The sequence below is a fragment of the Echeneis naucrates genome, chromosome 2 (genome assembly GCF_900963305.1).
Source record: "Echeneis naucrates chromosome 2, fEcheNa1.1, whole genome shotgun sequence".
Classification (NCBI taxonomy): domain Eukaryota; kingdom Metazoa; phylum Chordata; class Actinopteri; order Carangiformes; family Echeneidae; genus Echeneis; species Echeneis naucrates.
Genome location: NC_042512.1, coordinates 2,825,202 through 2,842,641, shown reverse-complemented (window position 1 = coordinate 2,842,641; position 17,440 = coordinate 2,825,202). Strand labels below are relative to the sequence as shown.

Here is a 17,440-nt window from a genome sequence, read left to right as displayed (position 1 = left end):
GAAAATACCCTGATAGACTCCAACACACTGTGACTTTGTGAAACAACCAGTGGAGCCCCCTGGTGGTCAGTAGAAGTGCAGCCCCTCTGAGCTGGTGGCAGACCAAGGCTTCAGTCTGCACACATCTTCCACATGTGATGGCACACACACTGTGTATTGTGGCAACATCCGTCCCCTCAGAGAGAATCTGCTCTTTAACCCTCCTGTCGTTTTCACCCCCCGCCCCTTACTTTAGTGTTCCTGCTCTGTTTGATACGGTGGCCGGTAAGTGCAAAACTAAATTACAAAGTGCCAAACACTTTTACAAAGCGTGAAAATAATTTACATGTCGGGAAACAATTTTACATTTTATTCAACAAAATGACACAAGAAAAACACTTTTCCCACGGACAAAACAAATTGACATTTGAGAAAACAAATTTACAAGTTGCAAATAAATTTCCAAACGACAGAATCCTCCGGAAGGGGAATGTACCAAATGCCGGAAGTGATCCAGAAGAAGATTGACTGTGAGCTCAAAATGTTTGTATCGGTTTGTGTGGCGGGAAAACTTTGCAGAGTGAAAGTTTGTGGCAGCATGGAGTAAATGATGTTTTGGCCGTTTTGTGGAAACAAATTGAGCCAATTTACGCGGTTGTGTTTTCCGTGCGGACGATCTGTAGAATGTTAAACGTTGATGAACGGACCAGACGGAAGGAGCACGCGCACAGGAGACATCTAATAAACAGCCGGAAAATGCTAAACAAGCTAAGTGTAGCATCGCGCTAACTAGCTGAAGCCGCTGTCAGACATGCAGTGAATTAAAGTGCACCGTTTCATGGAGGACAGAAAGTCAAAGTCAAAAGAACTGTGGGCCGAAAGGAAACAGGTCCAGGTACGTGTGTGGATATATCTGTAAAATATGGAAGTCAATATGTGTGTGTGTGTGTGAAATGAATGATATCTTTTTGTTATTTTAGCAGATAAACATGGATTGATGGCGCCACATGGAGCTGATTTAAAAGCTCAGAGAGGGAAAACACTCCCATTATATACAGATCCGGAGGTAGCAGCACCTGATCTACTGAAGCATGATGTGAAGTTTACACGGTGCAAACATCAGCCTGCGGACTCTTAAAAGGATGATTCCTCTCCAAACGCCATCAGGTTGGAACTTCGTGGACCTGGACAACTGTTTGGCTATCGGACGATGTGGCAGGTACTCAGACAAAAGTCCAATCTTCGAGTGAAGAGAGATGATGTGATGAATGAGAGAGCACGCAGAAGGTTTCTAAGAAGAAGCTGCTACTCAATGGGAGCGAACTGTATGTGGCATGCAGATGGTTCTGATAAACTGGCTCTCTCAGGACGCATGGATGGATTTTTTCACCTAAAGTGCTGTGGCTCCAATGTGGACCGACAAATAACAAGAAGCCAACAGTGATCGCTGAGAATCTCCTCTCATGAGACTGAGGACTGATTGTGGCACGGAGAATGGCATTATGGCTGCCATTCAGTCTCCCCTACGCCTCCATCATGATGACTGCTGCTCTGGGCCGTCCAGCCACATGTATGGCTCATCCACGAATAAGCAGCGTGTTGAATCCTGGTGGGCCATATTTAGAAGGGGAAGGTAAGTGGCCTTCATGAAGTCATTTTATTATGACTGACCTTTCATTTGATTTTTATCTTTATGTTCTATCGCAGATTAACTCATTTAAACATGTATAATAATTGAGGCTGGGACTTGAACGCGTTCATTTCAATTCATTTATTTCAAAGCCTTTAATGAATTAGATTTTTTTTAATGGAGTCCCACTTCTACTAATAATATATATTTTCTTCTGATTCTATCCATTTGTACAGGTCTCAGTTCTGGATGGAGTTGTTTGCTGGATACTTCAACGGGAGCCATGAGCATCAGTGCCTTCTGAGATGTTGCTATGGTGATGTTGGATGAGTGTGTGAGACTGTGGAACAGTCACAGGATTCACACTTCACAATGAACTGTACTGCTGACCACACAGGTAATATTGGTGATGGATGGATATTCCATGTTTGTTTTATTTATTTATTGCTTAAATATAAATAAATCATATAAACTCTATTTATTGTATCTAACACAGATTTGGCTCCACAGACTGGATTTGAGATTGAACCAGCTGATTTGGATGCTGTTCCAGAGGCGAGCCTGTCAATAGCTCCATGTGGGGACTCAAACATGCAGGAGGACTTTGACTTTGTTATGGAGCACAAACAACTACAGAAGCCAGAGAACTGGGAGTCTGCAACAGAACTGTACATGAAGCTGAAAGAAACTGCTCAGCTGTGAGTCAGTGACAAAGGGAATTTTCCCTTCCTGCATTATCAAGTGTTTCCTCATTGGGGTTTCTGTCCTATTTCTATTTTTTTATTTTTTTATTTTTTAAATTAATTATTTTTTTTAATATACATGTCAAGAGCCATGAGATGACTGTGCTGTGATTTGGTATTAGACAAGTAACCCAGAATTTAATCAAATATTGCCATGACTGAAAAACATGCAATTTTTCTGTTTTAAAATAGTTTGGAAAAAACTCATAACCAATCTATCACAGATGCAATCAGAAGGAAATATTTGTAATTTTTTTATTGTTTGTCAACATAACATTTGCATTCCCATTGTTTCATTTCTTCAGATGAACAGGTACCAGAATCATTTGGAAACATTACAAGGAAAAGTGAATGACAAGCTAAGAAATCTGATTTGGAGTGGTGGAACACTGCAGTCTGTCTGAACACCAAGTGTCACAGCTTCATTTGTTCTGAGTTTGAAATCAATTGATAAAAATTATAGCAAAGTAATGAGTCCTATATTTTTGTAAGTATGGAATACAAAACTTCTTGAAATAATTAGTTTTGTCTGAAACTTAACAGTGAAAATCTTAACTGTGAGGGAAAGTCCATGTGACTTCAACACAGTGGGTGAATCTAGGAGTGCTAATTTCAATGTGTTTGAACATGTATTGGGAACTGGGAATGGAGAGTCATCCAGGAACTCTATTCTTGGCGATGGTTCCAATCCGGATGGGGGAGGTGAAGTCAGCCCAGCTGCAAACATCAAAACATCCTCCAGAGACACAGCAGCCTGACCTTCTGCAAAGAAAAACCTTCAGTTACATCTTGGCAATGTATTTTCTCAAATTATATTAAAAAAAAAACTGATTTACAAACCTTCACAATAAAAGACACAGTCCGCCCAGTAGCCCAAAGTTTGACTTTCTTTAAGTCTCCTGTTACTTCCTGATGGACTGAGGTCAGGTTTGAAGAGTCAAGTTCCAGACCAGTGAGTGGCTTTTCAGAGTGGCACAGGACAGGGGCCAGCAAAGTAGGCTGTTGCTGCAGTGCAGTCAGAAACTGAAGAGCTGAAAGACCATCTTTGAATCTAAAAAGTGACCACAAACATTGTTTCACATTTAAATGACCTAAAGAAACTTCAATGTTTTCTAAAATGACTATCCACCCAAACATATAGAAATGAGTAAAAATGGTTGTGTGTTGAACATTACTGATTTAAAGAAGAACTCTGTGTCTTGCTTTGCACTTGGCAGGGTAATTGTTACTCTACAGACTGCAAGAATTACGCACACAAACAAGACTGGAATGACATGAGCACCTTTTGATTGGCATAAGACAGAGGAAGGGGAGACAGACATCACACAGCAATTATACTAAACTAAGGCACACATTCTGACACACTGACTCAGAGCTAAAGAATATACATTCTTAATAAACCACAGAGGGGGATGATGAGGCATTTCAAACTAAAAGATCTTAAATACAAAAAAATAAAAATCACATCATTACAAACATGATCTTACCTGTCAATTACAGATGAGTTGCGGTCAATAATGTACCATCGGAGGGAGTCTGACACGATTTCTTTCTTTTCTTCAACAGTAGCAACACGTCTCAGACAGACTGCTGTCTGTAACATTGTGCTGCGTCTCATGATGTCGTCTCATCGTTTTAAAAAAATCTTACAAACCGAAATATCTTTCCCATGTAATCAATAAATTAAAACTAAAATTAAGTGAGTCACTGTTGTTTTTTTACTTACCCGTAGCAAGTACTCTTGACTGGATTTGTTTCAGGTGGATCCAGATCCTCAGTGTCAGATATTACTGTCTGAAAAACAAATGAAAATGTCTGAAACAACACACTGAAAGCAAAGAACATCAGGCTGCCATAATCTGCCTTAATACCTGTCCAGGCTGAGCTGTGGATGAATCTCTGAAACATGATAAAATTGATAAACTGATGAACTTTATGATACAGAGTATAACAGAGCTTTGAGTAACATTTAGAGGTAGAGAGGAACCATAAGATTTACAAATAAGAGATGATTTTGTTATAAATTATATCACACGTATGATATTTTCTACCACATGTTCATCACAATCACATCAACAACTTAAAGACAAATGACTTCTTTTGTAAAAACTAATACCTACCCTTTATCTTCAGGTTTGTGTGGGAGAACTGTGTTTTTTTTGGTTCAAAAACCTGAGAAGAAAAGCACACAATTGTCAGCAACTTTAAACAGCTTCCATTATTGTTCCCTCACCACATACAGTATATATCAATGGTGAAAGGTTATCAGGGTGTCTGATTGGAATAGTAAATGCCAAATAATCAAGACTTGGTTCTTAGACTTAATGCTTGAAACCAAATGCATATCCTGTCAATAAATAAAGGGAAAAAAAACCTGAATCAAAGTACAAACTGTAAAAATGAACGTACCACAGTTTCAGCTGCATTGAATTCAGCTGTGCTCCTCGATGTGATGACAATTTCAGAATCAGAGTCTGATGTATCATCCTCTGTAGTAAAAACAAACAATTCAACACATTATTAATTATGCTACATCAGAGTAAATAAATATGTAAAAATATTGAATGAAGAGATCCACAAACCTCCTCTAAAGTGTGTTTCTAGGCAAATGAAAAAAGTGCCTTTCCTATTTCCTTTTTATATTCTGCCAGTTTGAATGGGCTTTCTGACCCAGGCACATGGAGCACCTCTGAACAGTCTGGATACAAAAGAAGGTCTGCTCCTTCATCCATCTTCTTGTTAAATGTTCTCATTTCTTGGACAGCTTGCTTCAGTAGATCAGGTGCTGCTACCTCCGGATCTGTATATAATGGGAGTGTTTTCCCTCTCTGAGCTTTTAAATCAGCTCCATGTGGCGCCATCAACCCATGTTTATCTGCTAAAATAACAAAAAGATATCATTGATTTCACACACACACACACACACACACACACACACACACACACACACACATATACATACACACACACACATATATATTTACTTCCATATTTTACAGATATATCCACACACGTACCTGGACCTGTTTCCTTTCGGCCCACAGTTCTTTTGACTTTGACTTTCTGTCCTCCATGAATTGTTTATATGATGTTCATGGTTGTTCTGCTGGAATGAACGGAGTTCCGTATCAAAACAGAAAGTTAGCAGCAGCTAAAACAATCAGCAACAATTGTGCATTTAGCATAAATGTACGCCTAAAATAAAATAAATAAATAAAAACTAGCAACGCTTACTAACTAAACGCGTCGCTATTCCGTGAAGACAACGATTGGCTGCTAAATGAAACGGTGCACTTTAATTCACTGCATGTCTGACAGCGGCTTCAGCTAGTTAGCACGATGCTACACTTAGCTTGTTTAGCATTTCCGGCTGTTTATTAGATGTCTCCTGTGCGCGTGCTCCTTCCGTCTGGTCCGTTCATCAACGTTAAACATTCTACAGATCGTCCGCACGGAAAACACAACCGCATAAATTGGCTCAAGTTGTTTCCACAAAACGGCCAAAACATCATTTACTCCATGCTGCCACAAACTTTCACTCTGCAAAGTTTTCCCGCCACACAAACCGATACAAACATTTTGAGCTCACAGTCAATCTTCTTCTGGATCACTTCCGGCATTTGGTACATTCCCCTTCCGGAAGATTCTGTCGTTTGGAAATTTGTTTCGCAACTTGGAAAGTTGTTTTATAAAATGTAAGTTTGTTTTGTCCGTTGTAAACGTGTTTTTCTTATGTAATTTTGTTGAATAAAATGTAAAAATGTTTCCCAACATGTAAATTATTTTCACGCTTTGGAAAAGTGTTTGGCACTTTGTAATTTAGTTTTGCACTTACCGGCCACCGTATCAAACAGAGCAGGAACACTAAAGTAAGGGGCGGGGGGTGAAAACGACAGGAGGGTTAAAGAGCAGATTCTCTCTGAGGGGACGGATGTTGCCACAATACACAGTGTGTGTGTGCCATCACATGTGGAAGATGTGTGCAGACTGAAGCCTTGGTCTGCCACCAGCTCAGAGGGGCTGCACTTCTACTGACCACCAGGGGGCTCCACTGGTTGTTTCACAAAGTCACTGTGTTGGAGTCTATCAGGGTATTTTCCAAGCAGCACTGTGTTTCTAACATCTGGATGTTGGTAAAGAGTTACTCTGCATTGGCCGGGAATCGAACCCGGGCCTCCCGCGTGGCAGGCGAGAATTCTACCACTGAACCACCAATGCTTGTTTAACATGTTTTACCACGATGTCATGAATCTCCAGGCATCAGCAGCCTTCAACACTTGCTGCATGTTCAGAAGAACTTCCTGCATTTTATAACGTGGCAGCTAACCCGATCAGGGAGAGTCTTCTTTTTTCTGTTTTTCTCACACAGGTTCAAACACAAGCTCCTCCTTTGTTCCTGCTGAATGAGACGGAGATCTGACGTCACTCCTCAGTAAGGAAAGTGATACATGACGTCATCACACAACTTGCACAACTTATTCGGCAACATCTTAACTTTTATTGTAATTTCTGTATTAATATACAAGAATGTATTTACATTCAAGCTGATATCTTTCTATAATAATCCATCATGGACTGCTGGACACTTTGATATCAGTAAATCCACCGTGTTTTAAAGAAGTTCAGAGTGTTTCAGAGTTTCTGACATGATACAGACAGACAGATCCAACTGAAGTATTTAAATGAACTGAGAGCTCAGACCAGCAGAGAGAGCACACACACACACACACACACAGTGGACGAGGTGCGCGATCCCAAAGATGAGCGAAAGCAGGAAAAGAAGCATTTTAATAAGTAGAAGGGAAAACAGACATCTGAGTATGTGGGAGGAACAAACCAACCGATTTGGTTTTAGTTCAATTTAACGCCACTTATTTGTCTAATAACAGCTGATTTGTGTTTCACTTCATTCGTTCACAAGACAAGTGTGAGCTTCTTTGTGCGCATGCGCCTTCCCGGCTGAATCTAATGCGAGGGTGACGTTTGAGTTGGTGTCGCGTGGGAGAGCGATGAAGGGCAGGAAATTCCTTTGATCTCCGATGACGTCACACAGTCTCATAGAGGTGAGTAAACAGTTGATGATGTTGTCAGTGAAACATTCATTCATCCTCAGAGTCATCTGCTTCTACAGATCTCCATTTTCATTTCCAACCACTCAGAGAGACAAGAACACACACAGACACACTCTGACTAACCGAACCATTCCAGGAACAATCAGGATGATTCTGGCTCAGGGTGTGACAGGTCCGGGGTTCAAATCCCAGATGAGCCCTTTGTCAGCTGTTGTAAGAAGTGAAAAAGCCTCCTAAATGTGGAGGGAGGCCGACTCTGTCAGAGAGCAGTGTGCATTCTAGCTTCCTTTAGCTGTCAGCCTCTGATCATCAACTCTTCAGCTTCTATGACTTCAACAATTCCTTCTGAATGCAGTCTGAGGCAGTGATTGTGAAACTTTCATTCAGACAGAGATCCCACATTCAGAAGAAAACAGCCACACACAAACAAAGTCATCATGAACAGCCTACATGGAGCCTAAATGAAAAGAAGCAGGAACTAAAGTGTGAAAATAATGATGAACAAAGTGTCACACAGAGAGGCTGCAGCCTGGTGTGGACTATAACGTCAGAAAATGGATCAGTCTGTGACACGGAGCACTAAAGTTGGAAGGCTGAGTTCAGCTTCAGCTTCTTTCATGTTCTCCCTGTGAAAGAAAGAAGGTGAACATGAGCTTGATATGAGAACACAGCAGTGTGCATCATGGTGCTCATGTTCATATAGAAAGAAGGAGGAAAAGCAGCAGCTCTGGTTTGCTGTTTCACTCCCTTTTCCTCCCCGCTATGAGCTGTCACTCACCCACAGCACATACTGTAGACTGGTTCACAGTCAGACTCATGATTCATGACTCATTGGTTCAGAGTGGAACTCATGAGTCCCAGTTCAGCAGCAGCACATTCACACACTGAGCTGAGAGTCTGCTGCACTACTCTGGCAGTAAATTATTTATTAGGGACTGTATTATATCAATCTTTTAAACTTTATTTATAAAGCACTTTTCAAACAATTTACAATGTTGCACGAAGTGCTTCACACCTTAAAATCTAAAAATAAATAAGACAATATCCCCCACCTGGACCAGATCACAATCCAGACAGACAGAGACACTCAGATTAAAGCAGGACTTTGTTTGTCGCACAAAGGTTATTTAGTACATTAAGTAAAAATTGTGCTTTCAAAAGATAAACTGCTGCAGTGTCCTCTGAGTTCAGCCCTTTCAGCATCCTGTTATTTATTTAAATAAGAATTTTTTTGCAACATGTTAAAAATAAGAATTATTTGAGAAAATCAAAAACAAAAAACAAAAAAAAAACAACAACAAAAAAAAAAAAGACCATTCACATTTTATGACGAGAAGGGCCAATTTAAAAGCTTAATCCGTGCTGACTGACAGTCACATATTTCACAACAAAATTACATCTTTTATAGAGTAATGCTTGTAGAAATGTCCCCAAAGCAGCCCAAAGGGTCCAGAAGAAGCTGAACCTAAACCCCAGGTGGAGTTTGGAGGAGCTGGCTGAGAGGAGAGGAGGACTTGAGGAGTCTCTGGGATCATGGTGGACTGGACTCTGTTCTCAGACCAGTTCTGATTCCTCTGTCAGTCTCTGCTGGATGAATCTCTCCTCTCCACCTCCCAGGAACATGGTCCAGAGTCTGGACAAGCTGCTGCTGCAACATCTGGATCATCTGCTTCCTGATGATGACCAGCTGATCCTCCATCAACACACACCTTCCTCTTCACTGCCACCTGTGTAGAGAAGAAGAAGAGAGCAGATCCATCAGTGTTTCCTGACTCTGTCCATCAGCTGTCAGTCAGTGATGCAGATCCAGCAGAAAGACCTGCAGGGACTTCAGTCCTGTTCAGTCCAGATGTGCAGCAGCTGCTTTCTCTCAGCTCATGTTAACGTGTTGGAGTGAACACACTGAGCTGGAAACTCACAGACCTCAAGTCTGCTGACTCAGCACATTTCTCTGAGTCCACAGTGGAGATAAAGAGCTGAGTCATGAAGGTTCATCACTTTACTGATGATTTACTGAAGGTCCATTTAAACTGAGAGACTCAGACAAACAGACAGACAGACAGACAGACAGGCAGGCAGGCAGACAGACAGACAGACAGACAGACAGACAGGATTCTGGTCTGCAGAAAGACCACATGGTGACAGTGTGATGAAAGAAGATCAGTGATGTGCAGCTTTCAGTCAGACTGATCTCAGAGCTGTGACAGATGAACCTGATCAGAGAACAAACAGTCTCAGCTCAGATCTGACAGTTTGATGGACGAGGACCAGAATCTGAACATCTCTGAGTTCTTCAGCTGGAATCTGCTTCATTTGATGGTCACATGATCACAACAGTCCTCTGACTGATCTGATTGGCTGACTGTTTTCTCTCTGTCTTTCTTTCTAATTCTGAAATCTGTTTCTGTTCTCCTCTCACAGCTTCACTGAGGAGTTTGAAGGTATTGGATTTAAACAATATTACTGAAAGACATGAACTCAGTCCAACTATAGCGGAAATAAAACATGAGTCTGACCTCAGAGTCTTCAGTCTGAAGTCTGGACTCTCCACAAGATCAGACAGATCCTTCAGGTCTGAATCCTTCAGGTCGTTGTGACTCAGCTCCAGTTCTCTGAGATGGGAGGGGTTGGACTTCAGAGCTGAGACCAGAGAAGAACAGCTGATCTCTGACAACCTGCAGCCCTTCAACCTGAGTGAAGAATAAAAGATGTGACTTTAGGAGACAAAGTTCCTGCTTGAAAGGATTCAATGTTACATCATCTGTTCAGAGCTGAAGGTTTAGAAAGTAGAAATTTAGAAAATGAAAGTCAAACAGCTGAACCAACAGGAAGCAGCTTCACAACAGTCAAATACAAACTGTGACAAACAGCTCTCGTTACTATTAATAACAACATGCTGCTGCTTCCATAAAGACACAGTAACTCCACCTCTTAAACTCTACAACCTTCCCCTGTGGCTCCATCTGCACAAACAAATGAATTGGAGATTCTATTAACATCCTTAAGTTTTCAAAGACAACAAATATGTCAGATTGAACTCTGGAGAAAAGTCAACACATGATTCCCAACATCTGGAACATTTTCACTTTATGTTTAACAAACATACTGAGTTTGGTCTGAATCTCAGTCAGTCTGCTTTAGTCACATAACTTTATAGTTATGGTGAAACAAGAACACACTAAATATATATTTGTTCATGTCAATGAGGAAAAATGTTTCCTGTCATTAAAACACTGAAGGACTTTTCTTGTTTTCTTCAAGTTTTAAATCTGTAGTTCAACATTTCTCTGCCACACTGACTGGACTAAACCAGAGAAGAAGAAAACAGACGTCAGCAGGAAGATCCTCAGTGAGGATCAGTATAATATCAGCCTGATGTCTGCAGGTCAGAGTCACCACAACTGTAACATCATATTAATCTGAGAGCAGAAATAAAACATGAATCTGACCTCAGAGCCTCCAGTCTGCAGTGAGGACTCTCCAGAAAACCAAACAGATCCTTCAGTTTTGAATCGTCCAGGTACCAGTTGTGACTCAGGTCCAGTTCTCTGAGATGGGAGGGGTTGGACTTCAGAGCTGAGACCAGAGAAGAACAGCTGATCTCTGACAACCTGCAATCCATCAACCTGAGTAAAGAATAAAAGATGTGACTTTAGCAGACAAAGTTCCTGCCTAAAAGCGTTCAATGTTTCATCATCTGTTCAGAGCTGAAAGTTTAGAAAGAGGAAGTTTAGAAAATGAAAGTCAAACAGCTGAACCAACAGGAAGCAGCTTCACCACAGTCAAATACAAACAGTGACAAGACTTAATGAGAAAATGAAAAAACACTGTAAAGAACCTGAACTGACTCAAAATGTCAACATCATGTACATGAATTGTGAAATTCAAATGCCATGTTCAAATGAGTGAAATTCAGTTTTCAAAAGTTACTTTCAAACCATTTAACAGTTTAAATGTTCAAACCTGAAGAGGATTTTCCCTCATAAATATAAACCTGTCTGCAGGTCAGAGTCACCACAACTGTAACATCATATTAATCTGAGAGCAGAAATAAAACATGAGTCTGACCTCAGAGTCTCCAGTCTACAGTGAGGACTCTCCAGAAAACCACACAGATCCTTCAGTCCTGAATCCTTCAGGCTGTTCTCACTCAGGTCCAGTTTTCTGAGATGGGAGGGGTTGGACTTCAGAGCTGAGACCAGAGAAGAACAGCTGATCTCTGACAACCTGCAGTTCTCCAACCTGAAAAAACAATAAAAGAAGTGACTTCAGGAGAAAAAGTTCCCATTTGAAAGTGTTCAGTGTTTCATCTGTTCGTAGCTGAAGATTTAGAAAGTAGATGTTTAGAAAATGAGAGTCAAACAACGGAAGCAGCTTCACAACAGTCAAATAATATAAATATATATTCACAAATAGTGATCTCTCTCTCTCTCCCACTGTTGCTCATGGCACAATCTGTTGGGCCTCTTGAAATAATTAAGTTTGGTCTAGACTTGCTCTGCTCTTTCAAAGACAACAAACATGTCAGATTGAACTCTGGAGAAAAGTCAATGCATGGTTCACAACATCTGGAACATTTTCACTTCATTTAGCAGTGACCACATTTAACAAACATGCTCAGTTTGGTCTGAATCTCAGTCTGCTTTAGTCACGTGATTTTATAGTCTTATTGGAACAAGAAAACACTGAATATACAGTGGGGCATGAAAGTATTTAGTCAGCCACTGACTGTGCAAGTTCTCCTACTTAGAAAGATGAGGTCTGTAATTTTCATCATCGGTAAACTTCAACTGTGAGAAAAAATTAAGGAAAAAAAAAATCTAGGAAACCATATTGTAGGATTTTTAAAGAATTTATTTGTAAATTACGGTGGGAAATAAGTATTTCCAATGTGATTGCCTGGATTTTTATTTTCTAATTTTTTCTCTCATAGTTGAAGTGCACTATGATGAAAATTACAGACCTCATCTTTCTAATTAAGAGAACTTGTACAATCAGTGGCTGACTAAATACTTTTTTGCCTCACTGTATACTTGTTCATGTCAGTGGAGAAAATTGTTTACTGTCATTAAAACACTGTAGGTTTTTTTCTTGTTTTCTCCAAGTTTTAAATCTGTTGTTCAACATTTCTCAGCCACAGTGACTGGACTAAACCAGAGAAGAAGAAAACAGACGTCAGCATGAAGATCCTCAGTGAGGATCAGTATAATATCAGCCTGATGTCTGCAGGTCAGAGTCACCACAACTGTAACATCATATTAATCTGAGAGCAGAAATGAAACATGAGTCTGACCTCAGAGTCTCCAGTCTGCAGTGAGGACTCTTCAGAAAACCACACAGATCCTTCAGTTTTGAATCGTCCAGGTACCAGTTGTGACTCAGCTCCAGTTCTCTGAGATGGGAGGGGTTGGACTTCAGAGCTGAGACCACAGAAGAACAGCTGATCTCTGACAACCTGCAGTCCTTCAACCTGAGAAAAGAATAAAAGATGTGACTTTAGGAGACAAAGGTCCTGCTTGAAAGTGTTCAATGTTTCATCATCTGTTCAGAACTGAGGGAGTTCATACTTTCACTCAGTTCTATAATGTGTGTGTGTGTTTGTCAATATTGTAAATATAAAATGTCATTTTGAAATGAATAGAAATTAGTTTTCAACCTTTTAACAGCTTAAGTGTTAAAAACCTGAAGAGGATTTTCCCTCATAAATATAAACCTGTCTGCAGGTCACCACAACTGTAACATCATATTAATCTGAGAGCAGAAATAAAACATGAGTCTGACCTCAGAGTCTCCAGTCTGCAGTGAGGACTCTTCAGAAAACCACACAGATCCTTCAGTCCTGAATCCTGCAGGTCGTTCTGATTCAGGTCCAGTTCTCTGAGATGGGAGGGGTTGGACTTCAGAGCTGAGACCAGAGAAGAAAAGCTGATCTCTGACAAACTGGAGTTGTCAAATCTGACTCTGGTCCTCAGCTCCACACCCTCCAAGTCTGAAGACATTTATTAGGACATTAGATTAAAGATCTACCACAGTGGACTGACCTCAGAATCTCCAGTCTACAGTCTGGACTCTCCACAAGATCACGCAGCTCCTTCACATCTGGATCCTGCAGGAGGTTTCCTCTCAGGTCCAGTTCTCTGAGATGGGAGGGGTTGGACTTCAGAGCTGAGGCCAGAGAAGAACAGCTGATCTCTGACAACCAACAGCATCTCAACCTGGAAAAAAGAAGAAATCATAGAGATCAGATGACTGATAATCAGTCAGAAATGTCTTGTTCCAGAACTTCTCCTCCTTTTCAAACTCATCACCCACTTTAACATCTCACATGTTGCTGGTCCGAATCAGACGTTGTCCCAATACAAACACCAAGACTTAAAGATCCCGTCCTGAGACAGGACCAAGGTCTCCCTTGGATTCTGCCTGGAGATCAAACATGTGAAACCAACTGTTTGGTTCCTGACTTTTCCTTATTAATATATTAAACAAGAAAATTCAACTTTTGGAAAAGAATGACAACCTTTATTGTTATTACAACTGTTATTATAAACATTAAACAACTATTTAAAATAGGTAATATATTTGACTTTGATATTAAGATAATAACTGGATTAAACATAAATAATCTAAAACAATAATTGAACAGACCTCAGAGTCTCCAGTCCACAAACTGGACTCTCCAGAAAACCACACAGATCCTTCAGTCCTGAATCCTGCAGGTCATTGTTGTGACTCAGGTCCAGTTTTCTGAGATGGGAGGGGTTGGACTTCAGAGCTGAGCCCAGAGAAGAACAGCTGATCTCTGACAAACCGCAACTCTTCAACCTGAGTAAAGAATAAAAGATGTGACTTTAGGAGACAAAGTTCCTGCTTGAAAGCATTCAATGTTTCGTCATCTTTTCAGATGTGAAGGTTTAGAAAGTAGAATTTTAGAAAATTAAAGTCAAACAGCTGAGCCAACAGGGAGCCAAATACAAACAGTGATTTAATTTAATGAGAAAATGAAAAAACACTTAAAAGAACCTGAACTGACTCAAACTGTCAGAATGGTGAATATAAATTCAAATGTCAATTTTAAATGATTGAAAATAAGTTTTCAAAAGTTACTTTCAAACATTTAACAGTTTAAATGTTAAAAACCTAAAGAGGATTTTCCCTCATAAATATAAACCTGTCTGCAGGTCACAGTCACCACAACTGTAACAACTGTAATGCTGTCCTACACTGATCAGTATAAATGTCTTGGTCTGACGTTGGACCAACACATGACATTTAACCCAGCTGTCAGTGTTTTAGCTCAGTCTGCAGGTAGAGCCCTGAACAAGTCTGAACACTGTGCTCATCTGGGAGTTCATACTTTTACACTGTTCTGTACTGTGCAGATTGTACACACAGACTGCACAGCTCTGTCCACTCCACTCTACCAGAGCCATGGTTACAGTAAGCACTCAAATGAGCCCGAAGCCTGCTATAGGGCCAGGACATTTCCACACTTTTTTAAAGCAAGCACAAATGAGCTTGAAGCCAATTATGAAGCTGGGACATGCTCAAAATACATTGGAAACTACAGAAGGTCCGTGGAGGGATGCTCCACCACGACTCTGGCTCAAAGGGGAGTCAGCTCAGCTCTCTCAGGGACACCCGTTCTCTGTATGTGTATAAATGGCAAGTCTTTATGTTCCAGTTGTGCGGCATATAGGGAGGACCCAATTTCCTGCTGTATAAGTGTTGTTTTGTGTTTCTTTCAGAGCTTGCAAGACAAAGGCTTGTCCCCCTCCTCCTTAAAGGTCTACTTGGCGGCAATTTTTGCCTGCCATGTTGACATTGATGGAAAATCAGTGGGGTGCCACACATTAGTGTCCTGGTTTATGAAAGGCGCTCGCGTTTGCAGCTGCCTGTAAGATGTGTTTTTCCCAGGTGGGATTTGTTGACGGTGCTGGAAGGGCTTTCGGCGTCACAATTTGAGCCTGTCAACACAGCCGAGTGGAAGTACATATCCCGGAAATGTTATCATTATTAGCCCTGTCTACAGCGAAGAAAGTCAGTGATTTGATTGCCTTGTCAGTACTGTGACCATGCATAACCTTTTCAGCAGATGGGCGCCGGCCCTAATCCCGTTTATCAGTGGAAGAATATTGAGGCTATTAACATTCTGCCCTCCTCCCTTTTCTTTAGCAGAAGAAGAGTGCTTGCATAGACTGTGCCCAGTCTGTACTCTCTCAACATATTTGGAGAGGACTCGCACACTGCGCTGTTCTGACCAACTATTTGTTTGTTATGGGTCACAGGCTCGGTGTAGGACGCTATCCAGAGAGCGTCTGTCTCGTTGGATAGTGGAAGCCATAACTATAGTCTATTTCTCTGAAGGGAAGGACCCTCCGGAGGGCCTGAGGGGTCATTCTACCCGGGTGTTTCTACTTCATGGGTGCTTTTGCACGGGGTGTCTGTGGAGGACATGGGTGTGGCTGCTTCATGGTCAACTCCAAACATGTTCGAGAGATATTATAGTCTTGATGTGGAAGAAGCATCCTTTGCGCACGTTGTTTTGTCCGCAGCCAGTGATACGTTTTGGCTTATCATACCATCGTAGTCTATATAAAGGGATAACTCATTGTGAGTGCGCCAGGGTTTCCTATGTTAATTCCTCCTTGGGTCAGAAGGGTTGCACATAGCTGTGTGCTTTTCTTGGCCATCAAGGTTGGTAGTATGCATTGTTAAGAACTAAGTTTGAAATAAAGTAAAACGTTGGGGTTGTGTTACAACCCAGGTGAAAGAGTGAAGAATGAGAGTTTTTACTATTTCAGCCTTGCTGGCGCTCTGGGAGGGCTGAATACACTACTGTGGATGACGACGGCAGGTGCTCAGGGAGTAACAGACACGGGGGCAGACTCAGGTGCATCATAGCACAGGAGCATATCACCTGTCTGTGACGTGATTTGGGTGGTGGTAGAAGTTTATAAAGTTTATAAATTCACTCGTAAAACCTGGGTTGTAGCACAACCCCAATGTTTTTTGCCCTCCTTGTTCACAGGGTGGCATCCATTCTGCGTGTGTGTCCCATTTCCTGTTCCAGGTGTATATGTGTGATTGGCATGTTCTTCTCTTTTAATGGGGAGTTTTCCTGTAGTGGGGCGTCTCTTTCTTCCTGCTCCCAGCTCTGGATCATGCTACTACAAAAGTTTTTGTTCCCTTTTGTTTGTTCAGGATTCTGGACTTGAACACTTGTTAACGAAGGCTAAGTCTCGACTCATAGTAGAGACCGCTGAGTGTCAGGACAAGTTTGGCTGCACGGCACTCAGGCTCAACATCCAAAGTTGCGTGGCAGCCACGGCCACTTGACCTGAGCCAGTCCCAGTCAATCCACAGTAGATAACACCCCTTCCAGACTGAGATTAATAAGAGGCAGCGCTATACATAATCCAAGGCACAACACCCTATTACCACATATGTAGTTTTATTTTCATTGTTATATTAAACGAGCAGTCCTAGTAGCTGTAGGGTAGGTATTTGTTTTCATTAAACTTTTTCTCCTGTTTCATTATTAGAGAGGTAAATTTGCTTGAGGATGAGGATGATTAAAACAGAGAGTAGAGCAACACAACAGTTGATCCACAAACACAGATTAAAGTAAAGACACAGTTGCACAAACACAGTATAGTGAAGCATTGATTCTGCTCTGTGTTCAACCAGGTTCATTCATCCACAGAGCATCATATCAGCAGTCCACTCAACCTCTGATGTCTTTGAACCCCTTAAATGTTTTCCTAAATGAGAACTTCATCATCACAACTGTGACAGATGCCAAAAGCAGCAGAAATGTTGTGTCCACCTCCCTAAAAGTAAATGATCCTCAGTGAACATGGAATTCACCACTGGAGGATTCACCATGAGGACGCAAGCATGACCCAGCATGCACCTGTTGGCTCAGCAACATGTGTGTGTTTAATTTGTTTCATTTAGTGTGTTTTCCAGGTGAATCAAATCAGTGATTCATTATGGCGCATGAAGCTTTGTAAGCT

At 41.1% G+C, this 17,440-nt stretch overlaps 1 protein-coding gene and 1 non-coding gene across 2 annotated transcripts in view; both read right to left on the bottom strand.

Moving 5' to 3' along the window:
• LOC115053002 (NLR family CARD domain-containing protein 3-like) overlaps positions 1 to 17,440 on the bottom strand; it is a 237,659-nt gene that overhangs the window by 150,195 nt on the left and 70,024 nt on the right. The window lies entirely within an intron of this gene.
• Positions 6,500 to 6,570, bottom strand: trnag-gcc (transfer RNA glycine (anticodon GCC)). The gene has a single exon. It is a non-coding gene; the product is annotated as a tRNA-Gly (tRNA).